This window comes from Mus pahari, chromosome 8, assembly GCF_900095145.1.
Source record: "Mus pahari chromosome 8, PAHARI_EIJ_v1.1, whole genome shotgun sequence".
NCBI classification, from domain to species: Eukaryota; Metazoa; Chordata; class Mammalia; order Rodentia; family Muridae; genus Mus; species Mus pahari.
Window position 1 is genome coordinate 67,806,597 of NC_034597.1, and position 14,642 is coordinate 67,821,238.

The following is a 14,642-nucleotide window of genomic DNA, read 5'->3' on the forward strand; positions in this document are numbered from 1 at the left end:
GATCTCATGGAGGCATTTCCCCAACTGAAGCTCCTTTCTCTGTGATAATCCAGCTTGTGTCAAGTTGACACAAAATTAACCAGTACAATTGACCCCTTGTCAACTTGACACACAAACACATTACTAGTAAGCCGCAACCCTTAGTTCTTATTCATCCCCTAGATCTAAATAACTTTAAAAGTCCTACAGTCTTTGCTTAAAATTCTTAAAATTTCAATCTTTCTTAAAATCCAGTCTTTACAATTAAAAGTCTCTTAACTGTGGGTTCCACTAAAAGACTTCCTTCCTTCAAGAGGGAAAAATATCAGGGCACAGTCGCAATCAAAAGCAAAATCAAATTCCAACTGTCCAAGATATTTTATATTATTTGTTACTATTGTGAAAGGTGTTGTTTCCCTAATTTGTTTTCTCTGCCCGTTTATCCTTTGAGTCGAGGAAGACTACTGATTTGTTCCAGTCAATTTTATATCTAGCCACTTTGCTGAAGTTTATCAGGGATAGGAGTTCTTTGGTAGAATTTTTTGGGGTGACATATATACTATCATATCATTTGCAGATAGTGAGAACTTGACTTCTTCCTTTCCAATTTGTATCCCTTTGACCTCCTTTTGTTGTCTAATTGTTCTAGCTAGAACTTTGAGTACTGTACTGAGTAAATAGGGAGAGAGTGAGCAGCCTTGCTTGACCCTGATTTTAGTGGGGTTGCTTCCAAGTTTGTCCCCATTTAATTTGATGTTAGCTGTTAGTTTGTTCTAGATTGCTTTTTTATGTTTCCGTATGTGCCTTGAATTCCTGATCTTTTCAAGTCTTTTAACATGAAAGTTTGTTGTATTTTGTCAAAGGCGTTTTCAGCATCTAATAATATGATCATGTGACTTTTTTCTTTGAGCTTTTTTTTTTTTAATATAATAGATTAAGTTGATGGATTTCTGCATATTGAACCACCCCCGAATCTCTGGGATAAAGCCTACTTTTTCATGGTGAATGATCCTTTTGATGTGTTCTTTGACTCGGTTTGTGAGAATTTTATTGAGTATTTTTGCATTGATATTCGTAAGTAATATTGGTCTCAAGTTCTCTTTCTTTGTTGGGTCTTTGTGAGGTTTAGGTACCAGCATAACAGTGGCTTCATAAAATGAATTAGGTAGCATTCCTTCTGTTGCTATTTTGTGGAATAGTTTGAAAAATATTGTTATTATGTCTTCTCTGAAGGTCTGATAGGATTGTGCACTAAAACCATCTGGCCATAGGCTTTTTTTTTTTTTTTTTGGTTGGGAAAATTCTAATGACTGCTTCTATTTCCTTAGGGGTTATGGAACTGTTTAGTTTATCTCATACAGATTTAACTTGGGTACCTGGTATTTGTCTAGAAAAATCATTCATTTCATCTAGATTTTCTAGTTTTGTTGAGTATAGGCTTTTGTAGTAGGATCTAATGTTTTTTTTTTTTTTTTTTTAAATTTCCTTGGTTTCTGTTGTTATGTCTCCCTTTTCATTTCTGATTTTGTTAATTGGTTTACTATCCCTGTGCCCTCTAGTTAGTCTGGCTAAGGGTTTATCTATCTTGTTGATTTTCTCAAAGAACTAGCTCTTAGTTTTGTTGGTTCTTTGTATAGTTCTTTTTGTTTCTAATTGGTTGATTTCAGCTCTGAGTTTGACTATTTCCTGCCATCTACTCCTCTTGGGTGTATTTGCTTCTTTTTGTTCTAGAGCTTGCAGGTATGTTGTTAAATTGCTAGTTTAGGATCTCTCTAATTTCTTTATGAAGGTACTCAGTGCTATAAATTTTTCTTTTAGCACTGCTTTCATTGTATACCATAAGTTTGGGTATGCTGTGCCTTCATTTTCATTAAATTCCAGACCATCTTTAATTTCTTTATTTCTTCCCTGACCAAGATATCATTGAGTAGAGAGTTATTCAGTTTCCATGCATATGTGGAATTTCTCCTGTTTTTGTCGTTATTGAAAACTAGCCTTAGTCTGGGGTGATCTGATAGAATGCATGGAATTATTTCAATCTTCTTGTATCTGTTGAAGCTTGTTTTGTGTCTGATTATATGGTCAGTTTTGGAGAAGGTACCATGAGGTCCTGAGAAGAAAGTATATTCTTTCATTTTAGGGTGAAATGTTCTGTGCATATCTATGAAATCCATTTGGTTCATAACTTGTTAGTTTTACTATGTTTCTGTTTAGTTTCTATTTCCACGATCTCTCTGTTGGTGAGAGTGTTGAAGTCTCTCATATTATTGTGTGAGGATCAATGTGTGCTTTGAGCTTTAAGTAATGTTTCTTTTACAAATGTGGTTGCCCTTGCATTTGGGCTGTTGATGTTCAGAATTAAGAGTTTATCTTGGTGGATTTTTTTTCTTTGATGAGTATGAAGTGTCCTTCCCAGTTTCTTTTGATAACTTTTAGTTGAAAATCTATTTTTATTGGATATGATAATGACTACTCCAGATTGTTTCTTGGAACTCTTTGCTTGTAAAATTGTTTCCAGCCTTTTAGTCTGAGGTAGTGCCTGTCTTGATGTGCATTTTTGGTATGCAACAAAACACTGGGTCCTGTTTCAGTATCCAGTCTATTAGCCTATGTCTTTGTATTGGGGAATTGCATCCATTGATGTTGAGAGATATTAAAAACCAATGATGGTTGGTTCCTGTTATTTTTGTTGTTAGTGGTGGTGTTAATGTTTGTGTGGTTCTCTTTTTTGGGGTTTGTTGTGAGGTGATTAATTTTTTGGGTTTTCTTGGCTGTAGTTTCCCTCCTTGTTTTGGAGTTTTCCTTCTATTATGCTCTGTAAGGCTGGATTAGTGGAAAGATAGTTTAAATTTTTTTTGTAATGGAATATCTTGGTTTCTCCATCTATGGTGATTGAGAGTTTTGCTGTGTATAGTAGCCTGGGCTGGCATTTGTGTTCTCTTAGGGTCTGAATGACATCTGTCTAGGATCTTCTGGCTTTTAGAGCCTCTGTTGAGAAGTCTGGTGTAATTCTGATAGGTCTGCTTTTATATGTTACCTGGCTTTTTCCCCTTACAGATTTTCATATTTTCTTTTTTTTCTGTGTATTTAGTGTTTTGATTATAATGTGATTGAAGAAATTTATTTATTTTTTTGTCCAATCTATTTGGTGTTCTGAAGGCTTCTTATATGTTTATGACCATCTCTTTCTTTAGGTTAGGGAAGTTTTCTTCTATGATTTTGTTGAAGATGTTTTCTGGCTCTTTTCATTGGGAATCTTCTCTCAGTTCTATTCCTATTATTCTTAGGTTTGGTCTTTTCATTGTGCCCTGAATTTCCTGGTTGTTTTAAGTTAGGAACTTCTTGCACTTTGTATTTTCTTTGACGGTTGTATCAATATCTTCTGTGATATCATCCATGCCTAGATTCTCTCTTGTATCTCTTGTATTCTATTGGTGATGCTTGCGTCTATGACTCCTGATCTCTTTTCTAGGGTTTCCATCTCCAGGATTGCCTACATTTGTGATTTCTTTATTGTTTCTATTTCTATTTTTAGATCCTGGACAGTTTTGTTTAATTGTGTTTTCTTGTATTTCTTTAATGGAGTTATGTCCTTCTTAAGGTCCTCTATCATCTTCCTGGGATGGGGTTTTAGGTCGGAATCTTGCCTTTCAGGTGTGTTAGGATATCCAGGGCTTGCTGTGGTGAAAGAACTGGGTTCTGATGGTGCCAAGTGGCATTGGTTTCTGTTGAGTATGTTCTTGCGCTTGCCTCTTGCCATCTGGTTATCTCAGATATTAACTGACCTTGCTACCTCTGACTGGATTCCTGCTGTGAGCCTGGTTATGATGGACTTCCTGAGAATGCTGATATCTCTGGGTGTGGGCATGGAGGCTGGGGGCTAGAGCACCCGATCTGTTTCTGGGTGTAGTTATGGACTGGAAGCATGATGTGTATTTGGCAGGGCAGATAGGTCCTGAGTAAGCTGGGACCTGTGGGGGTCCCAGTTAGGCAAGGTATTGAGGTAGGGAGTGTCTCACCTGTGAGCCTAGTTGTGATGGATCTCCTGGGAGTATGGGAGGGTGTCTGGAGTGCCTGGGCTGAGTTGCAGCCTGGAAGTAAGATGTGTCTTTGGGCGGGCAGTGTGGATCTTTAGTTTTCTTAAGTAGTTAACAAGTGAGTGTACATGAACAAAAGGAAACCACCACAGCATTTGAAGTGCCATGGCATGACCAGGTTGATTTGAGGATCATATGATGGTGGTGAGCCGTGGTATGAAGCTGAGATAGGCAGCTTCATTAGTGTGGAAAGATTGTTCCTATTCTGCTAAAAAGGTTTCTGTCCATCCTAAGTAGAAGTTTGAATGAAAGAACGTCTCTATTCCTGCATGTAGTAATTTAAGGGGAATCGACTCTTTCTTAGAATCTTACTGGAGTATCTTCTGTGTAGAACCATAATAAAATCAAGAGTTTCAAGGTGAAAATCACTGGGGCCAGCAAGACAGCTCAGCAGGTAAAGTGTTTTCTATTAAAGCTGATAACCTGAGCTCAATACCCATGATCCACAGGTAAAAAAGAGAGACAATTTGTGCAAGTTGCCCTATGACCTCCACATTCAGAGGTGTGGTATGTGAGTATATAGATACACACACACTCTCTGTCTCTCTGTCTCTCTCTTTCACACACACAGAGATACACACACACACACAAATATTAACTAGTGAATTGAATAGTGATGGAAATTTGCTTGAGTGTTGAAGGTCTGTCTGTCTGTCTGTCTGTCTGCTTACCTGCTTAACATCCTCTCTTGTCAGTCCATTTGTTTGTATTGCCATGGGTACTTCTGTTTTTCTGTTTGTTTTGTTTTATCTGATTCTTGTTTTTCTCTCTTTCTTGAAAAAGTATAACATTCTTCTAGTGATTTATTGATATAATTTTATACGACACTTAATTTTTTTCTCTCAGTTACTTAAAAAAATATTCCCCCTTTTATTAAACGAAAATAGTTTCTTTCCCCAGACATTATATTCTGAATACTGTTTTCCTTTCCTTCTACTCCTTCCGGTTCATCCCTCCCCTCCCCTCCCCTCCCCTCCCCTCCCCTTCCCTCCCNATTCTTCCCCTATCCTCCCCCCTTCACCTCTGAGAGAGTACCCCCCCCTGTAGCCCCTACCTTGGAGCATCAAAAAAAAAAAAAAAAAAAAAAAACCTTGAAACAACCCAACTAAAATTAGGGACAATACAAGGCTGCCCACTCTCTCCCTGTCTATTCAACATAGTACTTGAAGTTCTAGTCAGAGCAATAAGACAGCTAAGGAGATCAAGGGGATAGAGATTGGAAAGGAAGAAATGAAGGTATCATTATTCGCAAATGATATGATAGTATACATAAACTCAACCCCCCAAATTCTACCAGAGAACTCCTACAGCTGATAAGCAACTTCAGCAAATAGGCCAGATATAAAATTAACTCAAAGAAATCTGTGCGTTGTTTCCTTTAAAATGAAGTATTTCATCCCACTCTTCTCCTCCTAGCATAGTCTCGAAAAAGAAGTTGGCTGTAGCTCTTATGCCTGTTTATCTGTAAAGTGTATTTCTACTCAAATTTCTTTCAATTTTCTCTCCTTGCCTTTGTTTTGTTTGTTTGTTTGTTTGTTTTGTTTTGTTCTGTTCTGTTTTTGAGTCTGAAATGTGTTCTATCCAGGTGTAGATGTTATCTGCTGTGTTTGTGAGATTCCCGTATCTGTAGTTTCACTGCTAATTTTGGAAAGCTTTGGTCATTGTTTGTTTCATGTCTTCACCACCCTCTGTTTCTTCTTGGTTTCTATTTGGGTTATACCGTTCTTTGATGCTTTGTGACACTGATAATCTTTCCTTCTTCCTCTCTCTTGTTCTCTCTCTCTCTCTCTCTCTCTCTCTCTCTCTCTCTCTCTCTCTCTCTCTCTCTCTCTCTTTCTCCTCCTCTCTCTTTCTCTCCCTTCCCTCTCCTCTGGATCCACTCCCTTTCTGTCTCTCATTAGAAATGGACAGACTTCTAAGAGCCAACAACAAAACATAACAAAATAAAGGATAATAAGTTAAACTAAAAACCACCCCACTGAAGTTGGACAAATCAGCAGAAGGAAAAGATCCCCAGGAAAGGCACGAGAGTCAGAGACTCGGGTGTTCACACACTCAGGAGTCCTATAAAGATACTGAACTGAGTGTAGGCCATTGTATCCATGCAGAGGACCTGGTGCAGTACTGTGGAGGCCCTGCGCTCTCTGCCTGAGTTAATTAGCCTTGCTCAGTTGCTTCAGAAGGCCTTGCTCACCTGGTGTCCTCCATCCCTCCTGCTCTTGAGCTCTTTCAGCCTTCTCTTCCATGGGTTTCCCTGAAGGGAGGGATTTTCATAGGGCACTTTCCTATGTGCTTGCTGGTGCACGTCCCTCAGTCACTTGCTGGGTTCCTGCCACATGGACTCCTTGCTTCCCAACCCTCCCAGGTATCCTCCTGCTGCTCTCCTGTCACTCACATCATCACTCACATTGTCACTCACATCGTCACTCCCTCTTTCCTTCTCTTCCTCTCCCTATATCCTTCTATAAAGTCTGTATTTCAGCAGCAGAAAAAAAAAAAAAAAAAGCCTTTTCTCCCATCCTTGTAAGTATTGATCATCATGGGTTTTGCATGTATGATTGAGTTCCTGTGGGTATAAATGTCAGTGCACACGTGCAATTTTTAATTTCCTCCTGTTGGTTCTGGACATTCAGCTTCGGTCTTCATGTTTGGGGATAGACCAGTAGGTATACTGAACTGTCTCCATAGCCTCTGGTTCAGGTTTTCATGATGTTAGCCATTCTGACTCAGGAGAGATAGAATCATAAAATCATTTTAATACTGATTTTACATGTGTGTGTGTGTGTGTGTGTGTGTGTGTGTGTACAGGTGCCACAGTGCATGTATGGAGGTCAGAATGCAACTTGTGATATTTGGTTCTCTCTTTCCACCATATGGGTGTTAAGAATCAAACTCAGGTCATCAAACTTGACAGCAAGGATTTTTTACCTCTGCACTCTCTAGCTGACCATTACATTTCTTGTTGTTGTTGTTTTTGTTTTTTGAAATAGGGTTTCTCCGTGTAGTCCTAGCTGTCTAGGAACTCACTTTGTAGATCAAGCTGGCTTGGAACTTAGGGATTCTTCAGGGATCTGCCTGACTCTGCCTCCCAAGTGCTGGGACTAAAGGCATGTACCACCATGCCTGGCCTTTTTTCAGTTTTTATTTTGTCAAAATACTTTCAATAGGCACTTCTCTGATAGGTAAAGGCATTGAATACATTGAATATTTACTGGTCCTTTTTGTGGCTTTTGAGAAATGTACGTTCAGTTCCCTAGTCCACTTATTGATGGGAAGGCTTGGATTTTTCTGTCTGTCTAATTTTCACAGTTCTTTATGTATCCTCTATGCTAATCCAGGCCTGCAGATTAGCTGGGGAAGATGGCTTCCCTACCATAGGGCGTCTGTCCACGGTGCTGACAATCCCTTAGCTGTGCAGAAGCTTTTCCATTCACAGGATCCTATTGGTCTGTTCTTGGTGCCATTTCCCTTGTTACCAGAACCCTTTCCAGAAAAAGCTCTCCTGTGCTTCTCTGTTGATATAGCATACTCTAATAGTTCCAGCCCTCCTTGTTTTGTACTCAGGCCTTTGATCCACTCAGAACTGAGCTCTTACAGAGTGAGAGGTACAAATCTGGCTTCCTTCTTCAAGGGCATGCCTAGTTTCCCAAGAAATGTTTGCTGAAAAGGACGCTCCAATGTGTGTTTTTGTCACTGTTGTCAGATGAGGTGGGTGTAGCTGTGTAGTTTATTCCTGCATCCTCTATTTGCGTACTTGGTTGGCCTGCATCTCTTTCTGGAGCCTTTGTTGTTTTACTCTGTTCTATGATTTGAATGACTATTGTGATGCCTCCAAGAACATTTTGCCTGCTTGGTCTTAGATTTAACTATCATAGTTTTTGTGTGTGTGTGTGTGTTTCCATATGGATTTTAGGATTTGTTTTTCTAGTACAATAAAGAATGTTGTTGGACTATTTGTGTATTGAGTATATAGGGCAATTTTGTTAATGTATACATTTCCATACCATTGAGCCTGCCATCTCTCCATCTTCTGCAGTTGCTTTCTTCAGTGTCAAGTTTATGTTGATGAGGTCTTCCTCTTTGCTTAGGCATCTTCATGAGCATTTAGCTTCCCTTTCTGAAGGTACAGTAAACCTGGATGTTTTTCTTGTCTTCTCTTGAGGCAAACCAGTTGGCATATAGAAAATGATGATTTTTGTATGTTGCTCTGACATCTGTCCCTTGCTGAATGCTTTAGATTTAGTTTCCCTGTGGAATATGTAGAGTTCTAAGTATAAGATCATGCCATCTGCTGCTTGACTTCTTCCCTTTCTCCTCATCCCGTTGATTTCTTTCTCTCGCTGCTCTAGGTAAGACGTCAAGCACATATTTAAGGACGAGGATATTTCCTCATTCTAGATTTCAAAAGAAATGCTTGATTTCCCTTCCTTTACTAGAATGATTAGTGCATTTATTTTTAAATATGGCTCTCACTATGTTCAGATAGGTTTCTTCTATACTAGTGTTTTCAGAACTGTACCTGGACCGCCATTAAATGTCTTTTCTGTTTCTACTGAGATGCTTGTGTGAGTCTCTCTTTAAGTCTGTTTATTCAGTTTATTAGATTTATTGGCTCAAAGAGGGAGAACCAACCTCATGTTCCTGAGATGAAACCAACGTGGATATGAAGTAGCATATCCGTGATGTATTCTTAACGTCGGTTTGCAAGTATTTTGTTGAGAATTTTTATGTCTATGGTCATCAGAGAAATTTCTCTGTTTTTTTTTTTTTCCTGTTATGTCTTTTTCTAGCTTGGGGCTATAGTTTAATATTAACTTTTCAGAATGAATTTGGTAGTGCTCCTTCCTCTTGTAGTTTTCAAAACAGTTAAAGAAGTCTTAGTTCTTCCTTTAAAGGTTAGTATGATCCACCAATCAAGCTTGTCCTGGACTTTTCTGTGTGAGAAGACTGTTAAAATACTGCTGCGTTTTCATTGCTTGTCCTTAATGATCTGCTTATATTGTTTATAATTTCTTGATCTCATTACATAGCTCATATTTGTTTAGGTATTTGTCTAACTCTTCTAGATTTTTTGGCGTTGGATAATACAAGATTTCAAAGAACTGCCCAATGAATCTTTGGATTTCTTTAGAAGTCTGTTAGAGCAACCCATGTCATATGTAAGTTTGTTACTGTGTGTCTTTACTCATTTGACTAGCTTTACTAGGGATTTGTGAACCTTGTTTATCTTTTTAAAAGGCCAACTCTTTATTTGGCTGAATCTCTGCATTGTTCTTTTATTCTCTATTTTATTAATTTCTGCCTAAGTCTATTACTGATTGCCACCTCCTACGTTTGAGCTTGGCTTCTTCTTTTTCTAGAACCTTAAATTGCATCATTATATTATTTATTCAACATCTCTCTGAATTTTTTTAAATGAAAGCACTCATAGCTATGAACTTTCCACTTAGAACTACCTTAGCTGTATCTGAGGTGTTGCTATCATTTTTATTTGGTTTTAGGCATTCAATTTTTTTTTCCTCTCTCATTTATTGCTTTCCTGGCTCTTAGGGTTGTTGATGAGAGATCCTGTTATTGCGATGAATTTCTCTTGCGGGTGAGTTGGTGGTTTTCCCTTTTAGTTTTGAGTATTGTTTCTTTTGTTGTTCTAAATTTGTTTGTTGGATTTTTTTTAAAAAAAAATGTTTTTCCTATAGTAGGTCATAGAGCAGTTCTTCTCCAGTCATGTCTATTTGGATGCCAGCTTTTTTCTCTGTTTGGGAAATTCTCTTCTCTCATTTCATTCAGTGAATTTCCTGTCTTTAGACTTTATCTCAGCTCCTTCTTCTCTGTGGTATGGGTGGTTTGTACGTGTTCAAAAGAGATCCTAATTAGATCAAGGAAGTAGGGATCTAGAAAGGACCAATGTGAGTTAACAGTGTGTACAGAAAGGCTGGTTGAACTGCGGCATGGCTTAGAAAGGGGGAAGTTGGATGGGAAGGGGAACCTTTTTAAGAGGCTGTTGAAGTACTTAGATGGAAGTGATGAATGGATTGTAAGGGAATACACTCATGTTTAAGGACTTGGAGCTCATCGGTGTCCATTAAGTGTTTCTTAAAGCTGCGTTTTACGGCATAACACCATTCACTCAATGGCTTTTTGAAATATAAATGTTTACTATCTACACACGCTGTAAGCACGGAGGGTTTGACAGACTTATACCTGTGGGTAATGGATGTTATAAAAATCATCACTTTATACTGTTTACCTGCCCAGCCTTGTCATTCTCAAGTCAGACCTTTGGGTAGCCAGCACTAACAGATGCAGCTTGGCTTTTGAATGAAATGTGTCTAGTCTCATCAGTGGAATGAGTTTCAAAAATCCAATGATTGTGGACACGGAAATAATAGCGATAGGAGTCACAAACTTGCAGATCAGTCCAGAAGTGTGACTGACCGCATATGGAGAAAGACAGGACCTTCCCCCACATAGAAACAGATGCGGGGTTGCTCCGTGTGACAGTTTTAGGAGCTTGGTTCTTTCTTACTTGTGCATTTTGTCTTTCTTAACTTGTAATTGCTAAGGGGAGTTGGCCCATCTAAGGAAAATGTTTCTGGGCGGAGGTTGTCAGACAGCACACTGGTTTGGTTAAAGTCTGCCTGCCACAGTAGTCTGGTTGAAGTCTGACTTTCTCCCATTTGGTGACTGGAGTGACTAGTCCCTGCCTTCTTGTGGGAACCATCTGACACGGTGGCTGACCAGCTTCCTTGGCACAGGTAGAAGTTTCAGGCAGGTTTACTGTGTTCTTGATGTACATCATTTTCCACAGATAGTGTATGTGTCCTAGGTCTGTGTTTGCTCCGGAAGGTACCATGTACACTGGGCCAAGAGAAAATGCCTTTTGAATTAGCTTTTCAAGGCAAAACATTTATCTGACAGCTTTTACCAAAATATGTGGCTATAGTTATATGCCATCCTAAATAAGTCAACCTTATAAATAACAGTGCCACTTGTCAAAGAAGTGAGAAAGGGGTGTTATTCCACAACAAAGGAAGATTCATTGCCTAGGGATTTTTCATATTATGTTTTTCAAGTACAATAGATCAAACTTTTTTATAGAGGGGGAACATTTCTGTGGTATTTTTTTTTAGAGGCCCAAAGTAAACATGTTTAAATGTCAGAATGCTTTAAAACCCAAACAGGCTGTATTCTCATTAGAGAGCAGCCTGGCTGAAATCCATAAATTGAAATATTCTGCCATAAAGTTTATTATAAACAAGGATCCCAGAAAAGGCATGTGTGCTGTTCCATAAATATCAAGCTTTGGGTTTTTACATGCAAAGAGGCAGGAAGTGACATAATCAAAGCCTGATGCATGGTATCATGATTTACAAATCCTCTTTTTAATGCTGTTTCTTCTCCCTTGTGGACTGTGGGAAGGAGGCATACAGATGAAACCCTGGCCCCTTCCTCGGAGCAGTTGCTTTTGCTCTTCAGTTCTGTGTCTTTAAATCCTGATCGTTCATGACTCTCATGCTCCTTCTTTTTATAAAATTAATTAATTATTAGGGCACAGCTAGACAGAGGTAAAATGATCTTTGAGAGTTACATTAATCATTTCAAGTAATTAAAAAAAATTTTAACAAAGCGCTTTAGGCAAGCAGTTTATTAGATACAATTTTGTTCATTTTAAAACATTAAATATTTAAAAGCACGCTAGAATGCTAGATAAAAGGGAGAATGATAGAACTCATTGGGCTGAAGATCACATTATTTTTAAAACAAAATGAGATTTTTACAAAAGGATCGTTGGGCTGGGGAGATGGCTCACTGGGCCATGCAAGCCCGAGGAACTGTCTAAGAGTCTCCACAACACACATAGAGCTGGGTGAGATGCTCATGTCCATAACCCTAAGGCTGCAAGGGAGCTGGATTCAGGTAAGTCCTCAGTATCTCACAGGCCACCTGGTCTTTGAGGACACAGTGGGCATCAACCAAGAGACCCTGTTTTAAACAAGATGAAGGTGAGGACCAAGATACACTGCCCACTGGTCTCCACAGAAACACCCCAGCATACCACTCTTATACAGATATATACCACACACTCACAGATACACACACAGAGAGACACACAGACACACACACAGAGACAGACAGACACACATGCATGAATGTAAAACTGAGTGCTGGAGGAGTTCTCTCAGTGGTACAGCACTTGGTAAGCAAGTGCAAAGTGCTGAATTTAGCCCCTGGAACTGGGGAGAGAAACCCAACAGAACGCTGCCCCGGAGGAGAAGTTCTCAATGCTGTCTATAACACGCATCGTTCGATAGCAAGTCTAAGGGCATCTCAGATGCTTAGACTCCTTATGGCTAAGATTTGCTTGCTTCCTCTCCCTCCCGGCCTCCCTTCTGCACTGGGGTGGCAGGAGCACACGCTTGTGCTTTCCCCCCTTAATCCACTCTTGTGCATTTTTAAAGTTTCTTGGAAAACCCAATCCACAATAGGCATGAAGTGCTCTGGTCAGATTATGAGCAAACAAATTGATGTCTTGGATAGGAAGACGCCTTTGATTGGCTCTGTTGGCTTCAGCAGGGGGATGTTGTTCTGCTCATTCTTGTTTTAGATAGTCCAGACAGGGTCACTGGAAATAAAACAGGTAGGGTTTAGTCATAGGAATTCCAAATAACCTAACTCCAAAAATAGTAATGACCTACCCATGACCTACCCTTTCATTTTACAGGTGTTTATACTTTGCAAATCCTTCTGTATAAACATGAACATTGAAGCTCGTCCCATGTAAACAATAGGCACATTTCAGCCAACTACTGAACTGGTTAAAGATCTAGTCTGTGTCAGCATTCCATCCTGATAATGACAGGCCTGAGACAAATTAACTTGTTGAGAGGGTGAAAAGAAAAAAAAATGTTTCTTTTGGATCACAGTTGGTGAGATTTTTAAGCCTTGACTTGTTGCACATGTTATTTGGCACCTCTGATGGGGCAGAACATCTAGATGAAGTGTAAGATATGACATCAGGAGCCAGGGAAACAAACAAACAAACAAACACACACGAGGAGCAAGTCCCCAGGGATCCAACACCCTCCCATAGCCCCCCCCCCCTTCCTCCATCTTGGCATCCTGGAGGCTTCAGTCTGCTCCCATGAGCCTCTGGGAACTAGCCAACATCCGCACTGCAACCTGCGCCTGTCTCTGAGGGTGGACACAACACAACAGCTTCTAAGGGTTCTCCTCTTAGCTGATACCAGTCCAGACAGCCCATTCCTAAGTTCTAACCTTGCACATTCTCCTGCAGAGACACTCATTTATTCCACAAATATCCACAGTTTTCTTAGTACCGCTTCAGCTGCAAGGATTTTTTTTTCAGTTGCATTCCAACAGAAGACAGACATGATATTAACATTAAACAATTTGTATATTCTGAAACCATAAATAAAATATATTTACCCTCAATAAATCTTTCTTGATTTAGATGTTTCTTGAAGATCAAGTAGAATAAAATCCATGTAATAAAATAACTACAGAATTCACTTGCCTCTCGGCTGGTGGTTTTCTTTTTAAAAAATTGCTGGGCTTGAAATCTTGAAAATACCTAATATTTTTAAGAAGTGGAATTTTGTTCCTTGTGACTGGAACAACCAACATTTTTGAGGAAGCGGCGCGGTGGCTGGAGAGACAGCTCAGTGATGAACAAGAGGACTGTTCTTGCAGAGGACCCAGGTTCATTCTCCAGCACCACCCAGGGCAGTTCCCAACCGCCTGTGACTCTAGTTTCAGGTGTGACTCCAGTTCCAGGTGTGACTCCAGTTCCAGGTGTGTCTGCTGCTCTCTTCTGCCTTCTCTAGGCAACTGTACTCACATTCTCACATACACACTAAAATGAAAATAAAATTTTTTTTGAGAGAGAGAGAGAGAGAGAGAGAGAGAAAGCAGTATGACCTCATAGGAAAGTTGATTTTATTATTTTTAAAAAGTTTTTAAAAATCTGTTGTCCAATACCGACCGGCATATTAATTCATGCTAGTAAATAACAAGTAAAGAAGGTGTGTAGTGCTGACATCCCCGGAGCCACACATTTGCATTCAGCTTTATAGTAGAAGGCATAACTTGAGCAGCAAAAATGTGTGGCTGAAACTCAAGAAAACAGGCAGTTCTTAAATGTCCCATTCCCAGTGACCGTCAGTCATAAGTCACTTGCTACTGTAACAGTCCTGGTAGCTACAAACATTTAAAAACAAAACCAACCACAGAAACAGAAACAGACACATTAAAGGGCCAGCATCATTTTCTGTCCACCAGTGATTTTATTTTCCGAGAGACCCCAAGTGTCTTTACTGGGGTGGCAGGCCACATGTTTAAGTCTCAATCCTGAAAGGTAGGTAGGTAGGAACCCAGCCACTCATTGCGTGGGTTCCCCCCCTCCCTCCCACCCCACCCCCATCTTGTCATCCTGTTTCCCTGGAAGCTCACTCTTTGATTTGCTTTGATCCTAAGTGATTTTTGTTCACTCTGCCAACCTGGAAATTCAAACAAGATACAGAAACCAAAAGCAGATTTTTTTTTTCT

The 14,642-nt window shown here is 39.5% G+C and overlaps 1 protein-coding gene across 5 annotated transcripts in view; it reads left to right on the forward strand.

Annotated features, from left to right (window-relative positions):
* Nucleotides 1-14,642, forward strand: part of Enox1 (ecto-NOX disulfide-thiol exchanger 1) — a 549,637-nt gene that overhangs the window by 195,027 nt on the left and 339,968 nt on the right. The gene's annotated exons all lie outside the window — the stretch shown is intronic.